Source organism: Cavia porcellus, unplaced genomic scaffold (assembly GCF_034190915.1).
Source record: "Cavia porcellus strain 051 isolate PalLab524CR breed Dunkin Hartley unplaced genomic scaffold, mCavPor4.1 scaffold_9, whole genome shotgun sequence".
Classification (NCBI taxonomy): Eukaryota; Metazoa; Chordata; class Mammalia; order Rodentia; family Caviidae; genus Cavia; species Cavia porcellus.
Genome location: NW_026947492.1, coordinates 33,072,302 through 33,095,679, shown reverse-complemented (window position 1 = coordinate 33,095,679; position 23,378 = coordinate 33,072,302). Strand labels below are relative to the sequence as shown.

General features: G+C 39.3%; 1 long non-coding RNA gene across 2 annotated transcripts; it reads left to right on the top strand.

Annotated features, from left to right (window-relative positions):
* Positions 1 to 17: 17 nt before the first annotated feature.
* Positions 18 to 18,727, top strand: LOC134477660 (uncharacterized). Of its 2 annotated transcripts, XR_010049763.1 has the most exons (3): positions 18 to 331; positions 17,158 to 17,252; positions 18,557 to 18,727. It is a non-coding gene; the product is annotated as an uncharacterized LOC134477660 (long non-coding RNA). The 2 variants fall into 2 exon arrangements; XR_010049762.1 differs by lacking the exons at positions 17,158 to 17,252; positions 18,557 to 18,727 and adding an exon at positions 11,597 to 13,253.
* Positions 18,728 to 23,378: the final 4,651 nt, after the last annotated feature.

Sequence of the window (23,378 nt, the reverse complement as noted above, 5' to 3'; positions counted from 1 at the left end):
ACCCGGATGAGAATTGCCCCGGACCGGAAATGACACCGGCGCGGAGCCGGTCGCCGGAGGGGCGTGGCCTGGTTAAACGCGGAGCCGGTCGCCGGGGGGGGCGTGGCCTGGTTAATGCTACCTGACCGCGCCTGAGTAAAGCAGGGGTTTTTGACTGCGGCGAGCGGAGAAATCCAGTTTTGGACGACAGACCGAAGTCGGTATTTTGCCCACGGTATCCTGATCTGTCTCAGGAAACTACCATTCTGCCCTAGAACTTTGTAGTTGGGGTTAAAAATAACCTGTGAAGTATACCAAGTTTATCTTGATGTCCTCTTCACAGTAACCTCAGGTAAGTGTTCCATCCCTTAAATATACTGCCACCCAGTGCCCTGCTTTTTTTAAATGGTACTAAGATCACTTTTCCGTCCTCACCACCACTTCTGTTTGGTTCCTGGCTTCTGCAACTTGACAAGAGACAGTAGGCACACGCTGATTCAATAGAGAGGAACTTGGGGGACAATTCTTAGGGGCCTCTCCCTAAACACTCAAAACACTAATCACTGCACCTTCACTTAGGTAGAAACATTGTTTATAAATAAGGGCTGTCATGTAAAGATTAAGTAACAAGTCACATCTGTAAACCGAACAACGGTGATGGTAGAGGACTAAAATTTTCTTTAAATGTAGTAAAAATTGCTGTGGTTTTACAGAGAGTACCTGCTTTTTGGAACCCTGATCTGGCCAATTAGAATATCCAATTAGTGCTGTTAATTGATTCAGAATGGATGCTTGACTCAAAAGTAGGCCAATGAGTGCTAATTAAATGATATCAAGCCTATTTCATATTTCCTATGAAAATGAAGCCAAAACTCTGAGAAACCAAATCAAATAGGTATCCCCAATCTGTAATATACCCCAGAATTTTTAGTTACATGAGCCAAAAGCTTACCTGTTTTAGATACAAAATTCTGTTACATTGAAAGAATGTGAAAGCATTCACCAACCCAGGTAAAAAATGCATGATGCCAAAAAGTTAAGCTCAATTAGATCAGGTTACTAAATGGAACCATCTATAAAAAGAAGACAGAAGAGTGTGTTAAATGCTTAATGCAAACAAAATCTAGTCTGTCAGAAACTCTACAGAACAAATAACCTAGATTCTGCAACAAATTATTAGAAAGAGATGAAAGAGAAGGAATTTAGAAGAGATATAAAGATATGTCACTCATTTGCAGAGCTGGGGGTCAAACTCAGGGCCTTGCACACGCTAGGAAAGCCCTCTCCCACTGAGCCAAATCCCCAACCTCAGTTGCTTTCAATATGGTTCTTATTTCAAATTCAACTGAAGTCACAAAATACCATAGCCTTTATGAGACAACCAGAAATTGAATATTTAATTAAATTCTAACATCTATACTAACAGCATATCAATTATACTTGGAGCCTGTAATGGGGTAGAGTTGGGGGAGTAAGACTAAAGAGATACAAGAAAACTTTAGTTAATAGATATATGTGTGTGTGTCTGTGTGTGTGCGTGTGAGTGTGTGTCAAAATTCACTGAACTGAACTGTACATGTAGAAATATATGCCCTTAATTGTAGGAATGTTATTTCTCAATAAAGGTTATGTGCGAGTTGTTATGGTTTGTGTATGGAAGTCTCATCAAGGCCGTATGGAATCATGGGGTCTGCCTTCTAGAGTTTCTGATTGATTCATTTTCCAGTGCTGGAATTATGGGTGTGAGTGTTATAGCCATTCTAGAGTGGGGAGCCTACATACAATATAAGACAGAGTCTTGTCTCATGCTCCCCCACCCCCACCTTATTTTCCCGTTGTTGCTGCTTTTGCTGTCTTCTGGCTGCCCTGAACTTGCCCCTCTGCCATATGCCACCCTGCCTTGGAGCCAGCTGACTGTGGACTAAAACCTCCACAAACTAAGCTAAATGAACCTTTCTTTCCTTAACTTTGGGTGTTGGTTGTTTTGTCTCGGCAAGGAGAGCAAAGTACCAAGGCAAAAGATATAAGCAAACAAAACACAAAATGAAACAAATGACGACAAAAAGACATTAAAAAGAGGCAAGTTTGTTTCTTTGAAAAATTAGCTTAAAAGCTAAACAGTGCCTTTTACCAAAGATGACAAAGAAAACGGAGTGTTGCAGTCAGGATTTGCAAGGGAAACAATTTAATATAGGACACATAATTTATAGGATTATTTTATAATATTCACCCATAGAGTCAAATGCACAGGAGTGTGGGAGATCTTTCCACACAATAGAGACCCAAAGAATCTGGCTGAGGGCCTTGATCTCATGGCAGTGGCCTTCGTGAGTCCAGTTGAAGACCTAGAGCCCATGGAAATGTCCTCCATGAGTCCAGCTGGAAGCCTGGAGCCCATAACAATATCTTTGCAAGTCTGTTTCATGGATCTGTACTAGGAAGGCCCAAAGATCAGGGATGGAAACTCAATGCTCGAAACAGTGCTTGCACACTCAGGGATCTGCACTGGAGTCAGGCAGTGGTGTTAAAGGTAAGAACCAGAGCTCCCTCGAAAAGAACTGCAGCATTCTCAGCAGCAGTGAGGTCCCTCGCTTCTCCAGTTGAGAGAACAGCCAAGTTCATGTCAGGAAGCCAGCGTGACAAGCTTTTCCAAGGGAATTTAACAACTCACCATCTTCCCCTCCAAAACTAGGAAGCAATGTTCAAAGTAAGGACCAGAGTTTCCCCAAAGTGAGCTGTAACCATTGTCGGTGACAGTGATGTCCAGAGCTCCTATGACAATGAGAATCCCAGAGTTCGTATCAGGAAAACCAGTGTGACACACTTCTCCAGGAGAATCAACAGCATACTTCCTCTCCAGTTCTCTTTTAATGCTGTTGACAATAATCCTTAGGTGGGCCCTCCATACCCAGAACCATACTGATCCAGTTCAAAGGGTGTTAAAAATCGACCACTAGTTGTCAATCCACCACATGGAGTAAAGCCTAAAATATAACAAATAGCATAGAGAACAAAGCTTAAGGGATATCCTTCCGGAGACTAGAATCAGGATCTAATCAAAAATAAGAAATTTCTTCCTACCTATCTAGCAGGATACCAACGTTGTTATAGACTAGGGCTATTGCAGTTTTCATTCTTTTCTAAATAGGAATTTTTATCATGGTTATCATATCCCTTGTTTGTCATATATATTGGCTAAGGGAAGGAGTGGATAATTTCCTCTTCATTCATGAGCCATTAAACAATATGGAATCACTTCTAGACCTAAGGAAGAAAAGCCCACAACACCTACCCAGTTGCTGGACATTGAGCTGAGTATAGTGATTCAGCAGGGCCTACTTACAGCCATCCATAGAATTCCCTGGGGGGAAAAAATCAAAACAAGTGTTGCATTGATGTGTTATTCAGCCAATCTGCTCAAATAATATTTAATGACCACTTAACTCAGAACTGTGCTGGATTTAACAATATAAAAGACAGACATGACACCTGCATTTGTAGAACTGATAGTCTGGAAAAGGAGATAAACATATAGTGTAAGAAAAAGCCTTAAGTAAAGCACAGGATAAATAACCTGTGCTTGTCACTGATAACAAAGACATTGCAATTTCCAGTCAGGTAGACCATGTGTACCTGTGCACTTCTTCATTACTTTCTCTCTTCAGTACTTACTACCACTACAGTACCTCCATTCTCAAAGGTCAGCTCTTACCCCAATTACTCAAAAAGGGGGATATCAATAGTCTTTCCACATATAAGTGATACAGAACTGACTTGCTAGGTACTTTTAATTTTGTCTCCTGCTCACCAACACATGGATAGTCTATGATTTTTCATCAAAAGTTACCTGTTATGGAAAAACACTATGGCAAAGTATTGTGGCACCTTCTTTTGCAATAAAAAGTTTTCACAGAAAGTAATGAAAAAGAAAATAGAAAAATACGTTCTGGTTTCAGATCCAAAAAGGTACTTGGTAACTTGAAGGAAGGCATAGAAATTTATCCTTCATCTCATCTTACTTTTACGTAAAAATATTAAAAAAAAAAAAAGCTTACACTAAATAATAGCCATCTGTAATGGCAGTGAACATAATACTTTTGCTGACTAGGAAAATAAGCAAAATGCCTGAGACATACCTTTGCCATCTGCCAGGCATTTTGGTCACACACATTCTTTGGCTTTTGGAAGGTATAGAACAAAAGTTTAGGAAAGTGAACTTTAGAAATAGTTATGTGTGTACCCAGCTAGCCAAAAATAGTACCTTGAAAATGTACTTACATATTCTGTAGTTCATTTGTGTAACATTTTTTAAAAATAGGATTTTAACTACTTGTCAGGAAAGCAAGCAACATAGACCGTAAGTGACTTATAGGATGCCATTTGTTATTGTGGTCTTGAATCTCTATACAGATGCTTTTATGAACATTAATATTAATTTTCAAAACAACGTATAAGGCAAAATTTTGTTTCCATACACATAAACCCAGAGAAAGTTGACCCTAAGTGAAAAGTACAAATGAGATATTAAAATTAGATTTTCTACTTTGATGTTTTACTAAAGTACCCCAAAACCCCTAGTGTTTTAAGTGAAGTACAGGGTTGCAGATCCATGTAACATGCCCGCCTACCCTGTGTATCCTAAAACAGCATGCTTGTTATGGATTGTATCTAGATGTCCCCCAGAGTCTCATGTAGTCATAGATGGGGAGTTTCAAAGGCGGCTGGAATAGGGTGTGTGAATATGGAATAAGGGTGTGATTCTGGGACTAAGGGTATGGATGGCATCAATCAAAAGACAGGATGAGTGGAATATAAAGGGGCAGAGGGAAGGTAGGCTTGCTGCTGTTGCTGCTGGTGCTGGTCTCCTGCTGTCTCCTGGCTGTTCTGTGATGCCCCTCTGCTGTGCTGCCCTGCCTTGAAGCCAGCCCTATGGACTAAAACCTCTACAAAGTGTGAGCTGAAATAAACTCTTTCAACACTGTGTCAAGTATTTTGTGTTAGCAAAGAGCAAAGTAACCAAGATAATGGTAGACCACACTGATTGTAGTTTGACTATGAGACTCAGACTGAAAGAATAGCTAGCCACTGTGTGAAACATTGCTTGTCATCATGATAAAGGGAAATATGATGAATCCTATGCTGATTATTAAAGGTTCTGCCCTTTAACACTTGTTCAACCCATATGGCTACACATGAGGTTACCATGTTAAGAATATAGAAAGGAATACCAAATACATCCTACTACAGTGTGGAATTAGACTAAAGTTTATTCAAGGTACACAGAAGAATGGTTCACAGAGCAGTATTAGGGAAAAGCAGGAGATTGGTTTCTGTTTGTACTTCACTGTGGTAGATGGTTATAGTGTTTTAGATTTGGAATGTCCCCCAAACTCTCATGTCCTCAGAAGTATCATGGGGGTGTGTGTGCATCTGTGAATTCATCCACCAGTGAGTTCAGTGGCTGAGTGTGCTGTTAAAAGTTGATGCCTGGTCGGAGTTGGGGATTTAGCTCAGCAGCATAAGCACCTGCCTTGCAAGCAGGCGGTTGTGAGTTCGATCCCTGGTACCGATAAAAAAAAAAAAAAAAAAAACTTAAGTTGATGCCTGGTCAAAGAGGCTGGTCACTGGCCATCATGATCTGAACAATATTCCTCTGCCAAACTATTCTACCATGTCCTTTCTGACTTAGAGCAAGCTGACTGTAGACTGAATCTCTAAAAACTGTGAGTTAAAATAAACCTGTCCTGTTTTAGAAGTTGTGTGTATTAGGTATTGTGTCTCAGCACAATATGAGGTTTATAACTCCAGTGATCAAACTAAGTCATTTGGCAGTACCTATCTTTATTTTTTTATTTTGTTTTATTTTTATTTTGAACATAGAAATACACCAGAACAAGACAGAACAAAGCCAATCAAGACAATGTGATGAAATCGGTGCAGAACTTCATATCAGGTTACCAGGGTAACAGTAATAGGCACCATAGTACGTCTCCTTATCTTCACAATAGTTGTCTAGCCAATTAGGTATAGTGAAATCAAACCAAAGACAGAACATTATAAAACCAATCAAAAGGTGATAGGGTAAAACAATTAATCATAATGAAACAAAACTGTGAAAACATTTGCTTTCAAACAGAAGATAGATTTTTTTTTTTTTGCTATATTTCATACAGTCATCCTCCCAAGAGATGCTCAGACCTATGTCCCCAGTTGCTAACGGTGGGGGTTGGGGGTTTGGGATGTTTGATTCTCAGCCCGCGAACCGGTAGGCTCACAGGAGATGCTGACTGGATCTCCTCCTGGCTCGTGCCAGAGAAAGTCACTTACCGAGAGGGTGAATTGCTTCTTTGTGCAGCCTCCAGGGTTCTACCATGGCCATGGCCGGATCTCTGGGGCCACTGACTGGGTCTCTTCCTGGCTCACACCAGAGGAAGGCACTTCCCAAAAGGGCGGGCAAATTGCTTCTTTGTGCAGACCCCTGAGTTCCACCATGGCTGTATGACTCAGTCTACAGTACCTATCTTTAAAAAGAGGAGAGATGCAATCCTATTACGTGCCATGGAAGAAAAAAAGAGGATAGAAATATTCATTAAATAAAGAATAATTACTACCACATGAATACAGATATTGGTCCTTGGAAGGAAGATTCTGTCCTATAAAAACTTAAAATACGCTATTTGGAATTGGTAGTCATGTAGCAGGTAGGAAAGTAGTAGTTTAGTAGATAAGAGAGTTCAAAAGGACACTTTAACAAGCAAACGCAATCTGAGAAGCAGCACCATGTGTGTACTCCTGCCTGACTGGGATAGCCAAACCCCATCCCATTCTGGCACAAGGTAAGTAAGTACAAACAAGAAGTAGCATATTTTCCCACTCCCCTCTGCCCCAACCACCGTAAGCAACCAGCTTATCTGGAGACACACAGGCTGTGATGATGGATAGCTATCGAGGTGAAGTGCAATCGAACGCCTGTGGTGCTTTGCTGTTTCACTAACATTGCAGGTCTAGGGCCAGTGGTCTAATCATAGGTTCAGAGGATAGCAGTACACAGTGTGACATCTAGGAGAACCTCCTCCTGCGGTTTGCAGACATTGATTCCCCATGGTCTTGTTCTGGAAGTCCTATATCATTTCCATTGTTTTGTTGGGTTAGGTTTTATTCTCTTTTGTTTTGTTTGATTATGGCAAATGTAATGGCATGAGCAGCTACTTCAAAGATAACGAGATATATTATGGTAGCAATTTTGGATTTATTATAGGCTTGTTTTGAAGTCCTTTATTACATTCATCATTTTGTTTTAATTGTTTCTATTCTGTTCTGTTCTGTTTGATTTTTACTATGTCCAAAGTTAAATGTAGCTATTTTGAAGATATCAACTGGTGACTATTACTGATTTTGCAATGTTTTTAGGCCTGTGTCTCTTACACTGGTTTGTGTTGATTGGTTTTCTTTAAAAAAAAAAAAAAAAAGATAAAGAGAGTCCTAGTGACATTGTCCCTAAGGAAAAGAAAGAAGACTGTGAACCCAGGGTGTTGGGAATACAGTTGGAGTCAGAGTGATAATATGTGTGGGCTACAATTGCTCACCTTTAGCAAGATATTACAAGAGAAAGATAAACTCAGATAAGCGTTGGTTACTTTTCTAGAAAGGATGGTTTGAAAAATTCTAGAGATCAAAGGCCTGGGCTACAGATGCCTTCAGGCCCTAAATCCAAATGAGATGAGATTGAATTTTAATTGAGAAAGACATAAAAACAAATTTCAGTTCTTGAAAAAGTGATACAATATATCAGCAAAGATCAGACTAAGGATCTTATTCTTGCCATCCTAACATATTATTTCAGATAACCTCAAGCTAGTTATCAATTTGAGAGAAAGGACATGTGTATGAGGCAAGTAGTTTTTGAAACAGGACTAGAACATGAAATTTAGAATATGGATCTAAATAAAAGCAGTTACATCAGAAAGCCTTCATTTTTATGAGAATTATAATGTTAAAGAAGCTATGTCCCCAGACTAAAAATGATTTTCATTGAGCCTTAAAACAATCATCCATGTCCCAATGTCTCCTCAACAGGCAGCTCTGGTGACTTAGGTTTTTAGTTGTACCAGAAGATCCCCACTCGAACCCGATGAAAAAGACTGTATCATTTGGAGATCTTCTCTCTATCCTTTCTCAAATGAAGGTCTTCTTTAAATGTGTTTTCATTGACTTCCCAGCCCTTTTCCTGACAAGAACACTAGCTATGTGATAGGAATAATTTTCAGTAGATTTAGCAAATATATTTCTTAATGTAAAATTTCAAATTTCATATTTGATTAGAGATTGTAAGAAATTAAAGTTGCCAAGCAAACACTTGGCATGGGAGAAATTTTAATTTGGACTCTTTTCCTTTAAATTTAGCCTGAGCTACCCCTATGAGTAAGATGACAGTGACAATTTTTTTGATGTTCTATTTTCAAAGCAACAGGCTATGTCAGAGAAATATTTTATCACAGAATTTTCCAAAAAAAAAGATACTTGGCTGTGAAACAGAAGGCTCTAATTTAACTGCATGTTATTCAACAATCATATAAATGAAAATAGAAATAAAAACCCAAAATAACCACTTATGTGAACACTTTTATTAATAGTTGCCATGGTATAATAAACCTTCGGCACTTTACATCAATGAGTATTTTTAAAATGACATTGAAGGGTATTATTCAATTATATGTCAAAGCAAGATTGTTTCTTGCAAATAAGAGAGAATCTGAATCATGAACACCATAAAGAAAGAGCAGCCTTAAAACATTTAATATAGTGTAAGTAGTGTCATCGTAGAGGGAAAGATTACTCATTAATATTTAGAAACTTTTAATCCTAAGCACCTCAATACAGTCGTTTTGCTAGTATACTTCATTATCTTAAAAGGCAAAATTAAAAGCAATGTCTTTATTTTTTTGAAAAGTAATTCTATAATTTGCTGTAAATACAGCAAACTGTACTAAGAGCAATAATTAAGGCAGTTTTCAAACCTCGAAGTCTACTGGGAAATTAGTGAAATGGCCAGGGCATGATTCACTAGGGTCTGTGGCGTTGCGGCTATACTGCATGTACCAGCATTTGAATGATTTAGATTAGGCTAGAGCAACAAATCAGCCAATAGCGTGGCTGCCTCCTTTACTCATCAGTGATCAGCTGGGGTTGTTTTTGGTTATTTGTGAATAGTATTGGTTTTTGTAACAGAAGGAAAAGAAAGAACATAGCTTCTGCCTAGTCATAACGGTCCTTTATTCATTTGAAAGACATTAGAAGGCATGATAGTCATTAAGACTGTTCTTAAATACTCTGTTTCTCTGTATCTATCTGTCTCGTATCTCTGTGTCTCTGCCCTTTCATTTTGTGTAAAGGTCTAGTTGAACCTACCTGCCTACTGGCATTTATGTGACCTTTTGGCCCATACAACATGAACAGGAGTGCTGTGCTCAAACTGTAAGGGCCAGAAGGTAGATTGTCACGTGGTCTGTTTCCTCTCAATACCAGTCAGATTGATCAGGGAGAACAAACAAAAAAAGAATGTTTAAGATAATTCTTATATAAGCCAATTATAACTGAAGTTTAAGAACCAGAAATCTTTTAAATCAAAAGATGCACAATATCATAAAGCTGAATATTTTTATATATTCCTCTTTTATTTAAAAGAACAGTTTTAGAATCACTTCTGCCATACTTCTTGTAATCTCTACCATTAAATGTGCTTAAAATTAACTTGTATATTCAATGTAAACCTAAGGAAACACTAGCATTCAAATAAGTAATGTGTACTATAGAAAAGTCAAATATTTAAATTATTTAACTGAACTGTCCATACTTTTCTCATGAAACACAAAGTGGTTGCTGCAAGGAACTCTGCACTTTGATTTTATTTTCTTCTAATATTTGTTTCTGAGTATGTTATTAGAGACAGAAGAAAACCACTCCCATTTTACCTCATTTCTGTCCCTCCATCTTTTCAGTCATGTGGAAAATTTGTTGCAGAAGATACAAAGCCGTGCAATGGAATAACTATCTTCTGCTATGTACTGAGAACCAGTGAAACAGCCATCAGTATTGCCGCACAAACCAAGTAAACCTGAACATGTCTCACAAATTTGAAGAGTAAAACTGAAAATAAAAGGGGGGAAGCTAGAACAGTGTTTATTTGAAATACGTGATGAGAAGTGGCTTCCAGCTTGGGGAGAGGCCCCGTGTGGGTTGGCAGGCATCTGCTCAACCCCGAGCTTCTTATGGATGAGCAGAGCACAGAATCTGCTCAGTTGTTTAGTGGCCACTTATCACGGGTGGTTCAATGGATTTATATTTATTTTAAAAGGAATAAAACAATAATAAAATGAAAGGAAACAGTGATAAGACAGTAGGAAATCTACAACAGTTACTATACTGCACATTGTTGTCCTCTAAATAGTTGCTCAGAATACTGGTTTTAGGCTGCTCCACAGGCAGTGGCTTAGCTGCCTTCCTGGCTCTCCCCACTCCATGCTCTGCCTGGCTCATAGGTGGGGGCCTTGCTTCTATCCTGGGTCTCCCTGTTCCATGCTGGCTTTGTGGATTTAAAACAATCAATGGAATTCAAGCTCTCAGTATGTATGCTTTTATGTTTTACGTGAAACTGAGATTTTAAAGAAAAGCCCATTATTTTGCATTTTAAATTCCATAGTGCTTAGAAACTTAGTAGCAAGGCTGCATTCCATGTTGCCAGAAGAAATTCACTCTTGGTCCAAATTCATAGCCTACTACCTGATCTTACTTTAATTCTTATCAATGTGACTGATCACCCAGCTCTATTTCAAGGCCTTTCCCTGGCTTACTATCTATTCATAAACTAACTGACTAAATTGTCATTTATACAATAAACACTAACTCATCTACTTACTGCCTCCTTCCATATATTTTCAATGCAATTAACTACTGGAATAACTGACTATTAGACCCTCAAGTTATGTTAACTACCAACTATTCACTTTTTTAGGGAAATAGTCATAAGAAATATAATTCCTTTCATTCTATAGGTAGTCATAAAAATGTGTAGAGGTGAATACATTTATTTGCATTGAACATTAAATTTCACATCAGAGTGTTGTCTTAGTCCATTTGTGTTGCCATAAAACATTCTAAACAATAAAAAACCTTGTACTTTGTAAGTGATAAGAATTGATTATCTATATGTAGTTATGGAGACTGAGAAGTCCAAAATCAAGAGACCAATAGATCTGCGTGTTCTTCACAAATGCTGATACCGTATGTGTCCTTACAAATCAGAAGGGGCAAACAAGTTCCTTTGGGCATCCTTTATAAAAGGAAAAGGATTAATTCCCTTTACATGGGCAGCAGTCTTATGACCCAATAATCACCTCCCAAAGCCCCAGTTCTTAATATAGTCACATTTGGGGATTAAATTGCAGCCTGAGAATTTGAAGAAATATAAACATTCAGACCACAGCAAGTATATATTTCATAATAGTTGTGACTGAAATCAGTAAAGAGTTCCGAATTCTGTTAGAAAAAAGCCTTTTAATGACATTCATGTACAGTTATACAGTACTAATACTAGCCGATTTTTTTTTTTATTTTGAAGGTAGTAAAATACAACAAAACAAGACAGAGCAAACCAATCGAGACACTGCAGTGAAGCTGGTACAAAATTTCAGAGCAGGATACCAGGATAACAGTAATAGGTAACCATAGTATATCTTGTTATCTTCACAATAGTTGTCTGTTCAATCAGGCATAGCAAAATTAAACCAAAAACAGAACATTATAAAACCTTTTGGAAGGGGCTGGGGATTTAGCTCAGCAGCATAAGTGCCTGCCTTGCCACCAGGCAGTCATGAGTTCGATCCCTGGTACCGATTTAAAAAAAAAAAAAAAAAAAAAAAACCTATTGAAACAGAATATTGAATAGAGCAAAACTATCGGAACAGGACTTCCAGGAGAACATGGTGGACAGATAGCAGCAGCTACGGAGGCTTTCTGAAAGACCCAGCTTAGAATTCAGGAATGGTGCGGAGTAAGGAATCATAAGCAAGTGGAGATATGCCCTGCTGACCCAAGAACAAACTGGGCTGAGAGAAATCAACTGGGAATGCAATCCTGGTGCTATAACAGGAACAGAAAAGCCACAGTGTGGAAGCTGGAGCCCGCACCATTGGAAGCCATCATTTGGGTTTCCTGCCGCCGCCGCTGTGTCTACATCGGCTCGGCAGGGAGAGAGACGAGCGAAAGCTCTGAGAATGGGAATTGGTGAACGGAGTTGAAAGCAGGACAGGCAGGGAGCTGTGCATTGACCTGTGGTGAGTGAGAGAAACTGGGACTCTTCCATGGTCTAGGAGACTCCAACAGAGGACATTCTGGGACCGGGCAGACTTGCGGGAACAGGGTGCTGCAGCGACTTCAGTTACGTATCCCCCTCTCAAGCGGGATTGGTGAGCAGTGCCTAGCTTAGGTGACGCTGCTGGCTGAGACCCAGTAGGCTAGTACAACCCAGGTCCCAGCGCCTGTAGGTAGATTAACCTGGAGGGGCAGGCCCTGCATAGGCTGCCTGGTCTGCAACTTCCTGGTATGGTGGGCGGGAACACATAACCGACGCAATTCAATCAGACTGTGGCCAACATGGAAGGAAGCTGGGCCTCTAATATACGCTTGCATATATAAGGAACAAAGAATATGGGAAGAAGCAGCAACAAGAAAGGGTCCTCAGCCCCCAATCCTGAGAAAGAGGCAATAGCAGACACAGCACCAATAGATATAAAGTGCTATCTTCAGGGCCTCATAGACAAGTTCAGGAATGAAGTTATTAATGACCTGAAGCTAGACATAAGCAGAATAGTTAGAGAAATGCTAAGCACCACCCAAGAAAAAACAGATGATGGAATGGAAGAACAGAAAAAGAGGGGAGAATTGTTTGATGAGAAAATAGAGAAAGCATAGAATATGTGAAGCAGGTTCAAAGAGATTACCAGGAAACTAAAAACTCTATTGAAAACTGGCATAACAGGTTGAAAGAAACTAAGGACAAATTATCTGAACTGGAGGGCAGATTTGTAATATGGGAACATGAAATGAAAAACTTCTTAAAAATAACAAAGAAACAAACAGCAATAATACAAAGACTAGAAGATAAGAGGATCTATAACTTAAGAATTAACATAAAAGAAGAAGTAGGGACACAAACAAATGAACTACAAAAGCTACTCACAGAAATAATCCAGGAGAATTTTCCTAATTTAGCAAAAGGTAAAGATACTCAGTTGTATGAAGCATACAGGACCCCAGCCACCTACAACCCAAACAGAGCAACACCCAGGCATATAATAATTAAAATTCCAGAAATCCAATACAAGAACAGAATATTAAAAGCTGTCAGAGACAAGAAACAGATCACTTACAAGGGAACACCCATCAGAATTACAGCAGACTTCTCAGCACAAACCATCAAATCACGAAGAGCATGGGGGGAAATAATTCAAGCTTTGAAAGATAATAATCTCCAGCCAAGATTGATATATCCTGAACAAATATCTCTGGAAATTGATGGAAAAACAAGGTGCTTTCAGGATAAAGAGGAACTAGGGGAATATGCAACCACCAATTCAACTCTACAGAGAATACTACAGGATATTCTAAAAAAGAAAAATACGAAGAATCCAGAAATAGTGGCAGAGAGGCCACAATGAATGGAGCAGAAAACAAAATGAAGAAGACAAACTGACAACTAATGACAGAAAAAGAGCTCAACAGAAATGAGGCAGAGAAGATTGGATGATAGGAACAGCTATTTCGGAGAAAATGACATCTTAATAGGTAATACTGATTTAGTATCATCTTGTTTTGAAGTCTCATCAAGCTTTTTTCTTCTGTCTCCATTGGTCTAAACAGGTTGTATCTCATTGGATTTTATTATATATAATAGTATAAGCAAAAACTTTTATAGACAAGGAGATTATAACAGAAACCATTGTTCATTTTCTGTTAGTTGATTCTAAATACCCTGTAATACTGTCATTTTCTTAAATGGTTTTACATTGTTTTGATATATTTGATGCTACAGTATACGAAGTTATACTCAAAGATTTCAAGGAAAGAGACAATATGGTAACTACTTTTATGTCGAGATTATTTTGTGATGAAACACTATTTTGCTTAAATGGTTATATTTTGATCTGCGCTGTTTTGCTGTTATGCCCTCTTTTATCTCAATCTCCATTTTATTATTTACTTTTTTATTTTTATCCTTTTAATTAAGGGAAAAATAAATAAAAATAGCAGGATATATTATAGTAACCCACTTTGACTTTCCATTATCTTGATTTAAAGCCCTGTATTACTCTCACCATCTTGTTTTTGACTGATGTCCCCCTATTCTGCTTTGGTTGATAGTACCAGGTTCGAAAGTTTAGGCAACAAATGTGAAGATAATGAGATTCATTATGACACCCATTCTCGATGACTTTTATCTACTTTTGAAGACCTACAATGTCTCCAATGTTTTGGTTTTGTCGGTTTTCTTCTTTACTGTTTTGTTCAATTTTATTATAACTGATGATATAGGCAATTCTATTAGAGATAGCAGGAGGCATTATGGTAACCATTGTTGATCACCTTGTATTATGCTTTTACATTATCTATTATGTCTACCCTTTTGATTTTGACTCTGTTCTGTTATGTCACATTTGGTTCTACTCTCTTCCAAAAAAGTAATAAGAACTGTGGGAACAACAAAACCCAAAATGTGTAATTGTCATTGTACAAAAGACAGGAAAAGAAAGTGCTCTAAATGATATAACTGCATATATATTTAAGTGTATAAGATAGATAATGATATTACTGAGTTTTGATGGATCATTGAACAGAACTGTTTGCAGTCTCACTATCTGAATGTCCACTTTATATGCTTTAATTTTGTAACTTGAACAACTATTTCTAAGATGACAATATGTAATCCATTAACTAGTGATTTCCTACTGTTTTTTTCTGTAAATCTGTGTAACTTGTACCCTTTCTCTGCTTTTTTTCTTTTTCTCCTTAAATAAAATTTTAAAAAAAAAAGAAAAAAACTATCAGAACAAAGCAAATACAGTGAAAACAATACTTGCCTTCAGAGAAAATCCCCATATTTGCTATATTGCATATGGTCATCCTCTCAAGAGATGCTCAGACCTCTTCCCCATTTGCAAATGGGGGTGGGGAGGGGCGTTTGATTCTCAGCCCATGCATGGGTAGGCTCATGGAAGACACTGATTGGTTCTCTCCGTGACTCGCCTGCCGCTTATTCATGCCGCCGCCACTTACCTTGAAGGAGGGCCTGTTGCCTTCTTGCTCAGCCCTCTTAAATTCCAACATGGCTGTATCTCGGGAGACTCTGACTTATTCTCCTTCCTAGTTGATTATTGCCCTGAAATAAAAAATGGTATATATTAGTCTGGGTCCTCCAGAGAAACAGAACAAGTAGGAGATAAGAGAAAATTTTTATAAAGATCAGGTCTCGTTATATGACACTTGCAACCTGAAGAACCAAAAAGCCAATGGTGTAATTTATCCTAAGTCTAACACCCCAAAAGTCAAAGGAAGCAGTGGTGCAATTCTCAGTTTGAAATGGAAAGCTTGAGAATATTAAAGGGCTGCTGGTATAAGCAAATATTCAGGTGCCTAGAGTTTTTCCTAGAAAGCAGGATGTGGGTGTTCCAGTTCAAAAACAAGAGCTACTTTGTCATTTTCTATCTTTTTCTTTCTGAGTCCTCAATAGATGTGATGATACCTGCCAACATTGATGAGGGCTACCCTTTCATTCAATGTATTGACTTAAATGCTAGTCCTTTCTGGAAATCACTTAACAGAAACATTTGGAAATAATATTTTACCAGCTTTCTGGATATTCCTTAATGTAGTCAAGATGACTGGTACTTTTTCTTTCATTAAATTATAGTTTACTTAATAAGTGAGATGATATAATTAACATTACATGTTTCATGTGATGTTTCAATATTTATCAAACAAGAATAAAATACAAATAACTTCTACTTCAGTTATTTTCATGGAGTTGATACAGATGCTTTAAAGATCATATAGAATAGTCAATCCGACCATGGAGAAAATAGAGATATTTCAGAACATCTACAAGGTCAGAACTATTTTCACAATATTAGAGAGATATTATATGTCCTTTTCATTGTCTGTTTTCAATTTCATTGACGATGTGTGTGGTAGGGTAAACTTTTAAACTAGTACCAAGGTTTCTCTTCCATGGTATACACTACTTGTGTAACTCCCTAATGTTGAATGTGAGAAAAATCTGTGAGTATGATGAAATATCACTCCGATGCTTATTTACTGTTCAGATTACTCTAAACTCAACAAACAAAAGATCATCCATTCGACCTGTTCTAATCAGGTGAATCCTTAAAAGGAACTCATTTCTTGTTATATTTGAAGCACAAGTGAGACTAGTTGTGTTGGCACCAAATATAGTGGTGAGAAACATGAGTGTTGTGTGGTGGCTGAGTGGCTTCAGCTGACAGCTAGCAAGGACCTAGGGACCTTAGTCTCACAACTGCAAAGAACTTAACTGCAACTCAACTATGAAATTTTGGCGGGGAGGGCCCAACAACAGAGGAGAATGCATGTTGCCTTACATCTTTATTTGGGGACCCTTGTCAGACCCTAAGCAGAAAACCTAGCCATACAACAGTTGGCTTCTCTGGCTTCTGAATGTTAGCTAATAATTATGTCCTGTTTTAAGCCACTAAGGTTGTGATGATTTTATGCAGTAGTGAAAAACTAATATAGTCGGTAATATTGCTGCCACCTTGGAACAAACGAAGGTCAAGGCACCAAACCATTCTAGCAATTGTTTACTCCATGCATTTACCGGAAAGTATTCTAGCTGTCCTTAACAATGTCTTTGGGATCTTCTAGGGAAATTTCAGAGTAGTAACAAGCAACAACTCAACCTCTCCAAAATTCAGACACTGGAAAATAACAACCTGGGAAAGAAAACAGGAGGGAGATAGATTTCCAGGACCAAGGAAGGATATGATAGAGAAACTGGGGCCTACAGAGAAATTTAAGAGACATATCATGACAAAGAAAAAGAAGGGCCAATTTGCAATTTCTCCTTGCTCCTAACTTGTGGGTCTCAAGACAGGCGGATGATTGAAAGCAGGGGACTCCAGTGGCCTTCAGGGAGAAATGCAACCGCGTAACGGACTGGCAAGTGCTGTTTGCTGCAGTGGCTGGTGAGTGACTTCAGACCAAGTGCCTGGTATATCCCTGGAGAGAGCAATTTTTACCATTTCAGGGAGGCGTTGACTGAACCGTGTGTGGGTTAGTTTTGTTTCAGAGTCACCGGTGTTACATAGTGACTAGATGAGGCACAGGCATGGGAGACAGCCATGGTCAGAGAGCCATGACTAGGCCAGCCAGAGATCCTCTAAGGGGTTTAATCTAAAGGAATCAGGTCCTGCCCCCACAGCCAGAGGCCAGGCCCCACCTGAATTATTCTGGATTTGACAGTTACAGAATTAGCACACTCACTCTTAATTTTACTTCCTGCGAGTGACTGCATCCTGGTAAAATTTGGGATCTGACTGTCTTCTTTATCTACCAGTGTGAGAAAGGACACAGTTCCAATTGGACACTGCCCCAGAGTTGTAGGTCCTGGAAGAAAACCACACCTTTGAAATCAAAGGGAAAGTTCTTTATTTTATTTTATTGCCCAGGAATCACCTCATAACCTAATGCTTGCCATGCAGGCAGTGTGCCACTAAGCAAGCATGAATACAGAACAGGGGCTCTTCCTATAGGAGTTTGGGTCAGTGGCTCTTCCTGGCTTCCTCAAGGGGATTCATACCTATTTAGAATATCAGTCCCTGATGTTTATTCTTAGGAAGCATTTCTCCTGAGTTCCCAGATACTGTTGCCTCAGTTTTCTTGCAACATCAACAGTGGTTTTGGTCATCAGGAAAATCTAGACAACTGCATTCTCATTCTCAAGAGTGGTGTCTGCTGTCTGGCTTTTTGTGAGATCAGCCACTGTAGCCATGGAGGAAGCCACAAAAGCACCATGTTCTTCAGTATACTGCTTACTTAATTTTTGGGTCCCTTTGGGTCTTCTTTCTAGGAAACAGATGTTAAAGGGAGTTGAAAGGTCACAAGAATTATTTGGGGGTAATTCTTGTGAAAGATAAAGGAAGGGAGAGGGGAAAGTCTTAGGTCATAGAGCAGGTCATTTGTGAAGCAAGAGGAGGACAGGTGGAGAATGAGGAAGAGAATCTCATTATGTATGTTATGTACAGGACAATGGGGAGATAGTCTCAAAATCCTTAGAGAAGCTCCTAGAGGGATAAGGCGTTGGCTTAGACTGCAGTGCCAGCACAGTAAGACAAGTAAGGTGGACATTGCTGAGATCATGTTTGAAAGGTTCTTGGTTTAGTAGAAATTATGGCGGTGGTTTAACGTGGCAGAAGGCCAAAGCAGGACCGCCTACCACTTCCTGCTTCTTCCTCAACCTTAATTGCAACTCCCCTTCCTGTTTGTGCAGGAAGAAGACTCCAATCAGCTCCTTGCGCCTCATCAATGCCCGCCGTAAGCACCATCCCCGGTCAGAGGTTATATACATATCCCATGCAGCAAGTTCTGGCCAGAGAAAGCCAGGACACCGCTGTCATGGACTTCTCTCCATGTCCTTGGAATAAAGGCTATTTTTACTTTATATTCTCTTTCATCACGCCAAAAACTCTTTCAATGTTGTCTGACTGTAGTCCTCACTCAGGCTCTCTGTCCAGGGAGCCAGAGCAGCACATCTCCAGCCCTCCACAGGTCTCCGCCCCACTGGGTTTGAAGCTTAGCTTCCTGAGTAGCTGTCAGTTGGTGTTATGCTTCATACATTGTGTCAACTTGAGAAGTCTAGAAGCTTAGCTAAATGACTCAGCAGCTCTACATCCTGGAGTAGAGGACAATCATAACATGCTCAGTCTGTGCAAGAGGAGGCCTTGCAGATTATGTGAGCTTTGCATCCATCAAAGGGGCATAGCCTGCTTACAATGTAAGGGAGGAAAAGAGGCTTGCTCCCTCTCTTTTGCTCTTGCTGCTTTTGCTTCTTTTGCTGCCTTGAGGTGCTGTCCTTGTGCCTTGCCACCCTGCATTGGAGTCAGCTGATTATGGACTGAAACCTTCACAAACTGTGAGCTAAATAAACCTTTCCCTCCTTAATGTTGGCTCTCAGGTATTTTGTTTCAGGGATAAGAGAAAAGTAACTAGGACTTTTGCTGTATAACAAGCCAATCTAAAACAGTAACTATACAAAAATAAATACATAAAAATATATTTTGTGTTTTTTTCCAAATAAAAAACATTATTAAGTAAGTCCAACAGAAGACAAAGTAATGATCTGAATAAGGTCTATCTTCTTAGCTTCTGCAATAAAGAACAAAACAGTAAGAAAAACCTTTGGGAGGAGCCTCAGATACCACACAGAAAATAGCTGCTGCTAGCACATATGAGCTTTGTGTTATTTTTCTGTCAAAAGATCCAACCACAATCCTAAGCCACAGGTCTAAGCACCACCATTCCTATTATATACATCTACACCTGAGTACAGGAAGTCCACAGTTCACAAAGATTCAAGTTGTGAACTGGCCCAAATACAAACAGGCCTCACATTGTGAACACTCATAGATTTAAACAAATCACATATCTGAAGTAGCTCACGTGTCTGCTGGACATTGCTGTAGATGTGCTGCTGTGTGCTTAATGTGCAAAATGATATTATAGAGTAGTAGAGAGCTCAGTCAGAGTCCAGGAGGTCCAGAAGCAAGAGGAAAAGCAGTGGTGATGGGAGGGATCTGTAGGAAGTTCAGTATACTAATCATGCAGTCCCTTATATGCGAGCTGTGCATGGACTGTATTAGACCACCATTTTTAGGTAACTGTAAAAGTAAAAATAGTATATTTACAGTATTTGTGTGTGTTTGGTGTTTTTTGCTTTACATTGTATGTTTCTGTCAAAGATGTATAAGACTCACTTTGTTGGACTTACAAATATATCCAGTTTACCAACATTCTCCCAGAACTGAACTTGTTTGTAAGTTGGGGACTTACTGTACTGAACACTCGTTTGAAAAAGAAGGTAGCATTAAACACCACATACCACACATGGGTGTCATACACATATTCCCAGCTTCCAGATTAATCCATCTCTTACCACTTTTACACTCATAGCATTGAGACAAAGCCCTTTTACCATGGACACAAAGCATATTTCAATTTCACACTATCCAGGGCTCCAAGTTGTCTTTGGAACATTCATTTCACCAGAGTACTTCCCACCCAAGAACAGACATATGAATTTGGAAACCAACAAGAGGAGGGTTTTAGAAGTCCTTTTATCTAAAGATTGGGTATTTACAGGGAGCTGTGGGGATCTGTAGCATCACCTTGCTATGGTCTCCTCATCTTGGGACACAGCCTATCAAGGATTACTAATCTAGCCTCTATCAGACAGCAGTGTACGGTGGACCTGGAGCCTGACTAAATGAGGTGCTGGCCCTCTGCCCCAGCAGTCCTTTATTGTCAAAGGATAAGGGAAGATTCTAGCCCCTTTTCCTAGCAGCCGACAAGCTTCCAACTCAAAGGCACAAGGACTATCCAGAAACCTGCAGGTGCCATGAGCAAGCAAGTAGCCCCAATTCTACTTGATGGATAGTACCACCCCTTTCCACCTACCATACCATCTGCCTAGCATAGAGACTGAAGTCAGGTTGTTGCCTCTGGGACTGAGGTGGCCAGACCATTGCTTGTTCCATTAGCTCAAGCTCATCCTTTTCCCCCATCAAACACTAGCAAAGATTTTGACTGCCCAGGAACCAAGGTGAAAGGTGAGGAAATGTGTAAGGAGACACTTACCTCCCACAGGCGGTGGGTAGTTCAGCCTCTAGGAGGTGTACAAGGACGTGTGCCACACCACACATTCGTAGATGGTCTCGTTGTCTTCCAGGGAGGCACTGAGTTTCAAGTAGCTGGTGAATGTTAATCATTCTGTTCTTGATGGTGGGACCAATCCAGATGTCCTTGGAAATTATTTGGTAGTGGGGAACTTTCTGGATCCACTTCTCCCATATTATGTTAATGCTTCTGGACAGAATCCACTGGACTGACACACAAAGTGTCTGCCATTCCTTTCAGTGCTTTCCCTCCATGGTTTGCTCCAGAACACTATGCTGGCTGGCTTAGTCACCAAGGAAGAAAAGACACAGAATTGGATTCAAAACCAACTGCCGTTTTTTTCCCCCTTATCTCATGGTAACTGGCTTCTGCCAGTCCTGTACATCACCATCACTTATACTCTAACCAAGTAAGACAGAAAACATAGGTGTCTGCTCTTTCAAAGATGGAAATTTGGAGACACAAGTGACAGTAAAACCATGCCCAGCCATGAAGTGAAGACCCTCTAAGTTGCCATTGCAGACTGGCATTCCTGGAGGGTGAGTAGAAACTTGCTGATTCCCAGCCCCATGCTTGACCCAGGGTAAGACTTCAGGAAAAATAAGTGAACTAAATGACACTGCTTAAGTTAGGGAGTCTTAAGTAAGCAGGTTCCACTGCCAATGAGCTATTGCCACATTGACAGTGGACCTAGACTCTCATGGTAATTTGGAAAGTAGAGTTTCTTCAACTCTTCTGTGCCAGAATGTTCAACAAGCCTTCTGTTGTTGCAAAGACTACTCCTGAGCATTCTCTGCTGGACATGACACATCTAGATTAAATGCACACTCCATTCCTACTGCATGTAGGTGTACGCATATGAATTTGGGGCTAGTCACTCCAATGTAATAAAACTATAACACATGCCCCAGCAACTGTGCGTAAGTAAAAAGTATGATTCTAATAAAATAATGAATAAATCAACAGAACAGGATAGAAAGGCAGAAATAGATTAACATAAATATGGTCAGTTCGTATTTGACAAAAGAAGAAAAGTAATTTGAGAGAAGAAATAGTTCCCATGGAATGGTGCTGGAAGAGTTGCACGTTCCTATGCAACAAATGTACATGGAATTTACACAGAGATCTTACTCCTTTTACAAAAATTAATTCATTTGGCCGGGGATTTAGCTTAGTGGCACAAGTGCCAGCCAGGCAAGTGTGAGGTCATGAGTTCGATCGCCAGTTCAAAAAAATAAATTCATTCATTTGGATGAAAGACCTAAATAAAACCACAATTAAATGACTGAGTAAATAAATGAATGGCAAAACAAAAACAAAACAACTCTCCTGTGAGGAATTCCAAATAAACCATGAAGCTACTCCATGCCAAAGGGAAAGGAGCACAACTTGAGTGGGGGCCACAGAGTGACTTCTTCCCAAAAACCACAGAACTGAAGCAAGGGAAGAACAATAAGTTAACAGTGAACAAGCCAAACCAATACTACTGCACAGAGGTAATCAGGGGCAACTTCAAGAGTCATAAATTATGTGACTTGACACAATGTGTTGCAAACTTGCTTTATGTTTGTAACCACCCTCCAAAAATCAAAACCCCAGTCACATTATAAGAGCAGCAAACAAATTCCACAAGAATGGCATTCTACAAAACCTTGACAGTATTCCTCAAAACTGTCAAGGACATCAAAAACAAGAAAAGTGTAGAAACTGTCATGGCCAAAAAAGAAATGAAGGATACATGAAAATTAAAAGTATGTGGTATTCTGGAATAGAAAAAGGATATTAAGTAAAACCTAAGGAAAATGAAAAAACTTATGGACTTTGATTAATAGTAACCATCAATATTGGTTTATTAATTAAATCAACTGCACCGTACTAAGGCGATCTGGACCGTCTTGTAAGTCTATTCATTCCTTTTAAAAAAGATATTATTTCAGGCTTTTAGGGGGTTGCAGAATCAATGAAAAATTTTAAGTACTATACCTCTATACTGTTAATATTAAAATGTACAAAATGATCAAGGTTCTGCTTACAGTTAAAGAGGTTTCAATATGGCCTAAATTTCATATGTCCCCCCCAGAGTTCCTGGTATCCCTGTATGTGAAGACCTAACAATAAATTCTTAAAAGAGCTAATTAAATTAAAATGAGATTGTCAGAGTGGGTCCTAATCTATCGTAACTAGAGTCTTTTCAAGAAAAGAGTTGGAGCAGACAGATGCAGGAAAAAAGACCAAGGGAAAATAGAGAATCCAAGCAGAAAGGACTCAGGAGAAATCAGCCCTGCAGACACCCAGACCACGCAACCTTCTGGAATCCAGAATTGTAAGAAAATAAACATCTGTGGTTAAGCCATCGCTTCAGTGCTATTTTGCTTTGGGAGCCGTAGCAAACTAATAAACCATGAAGCTCACCCACATAT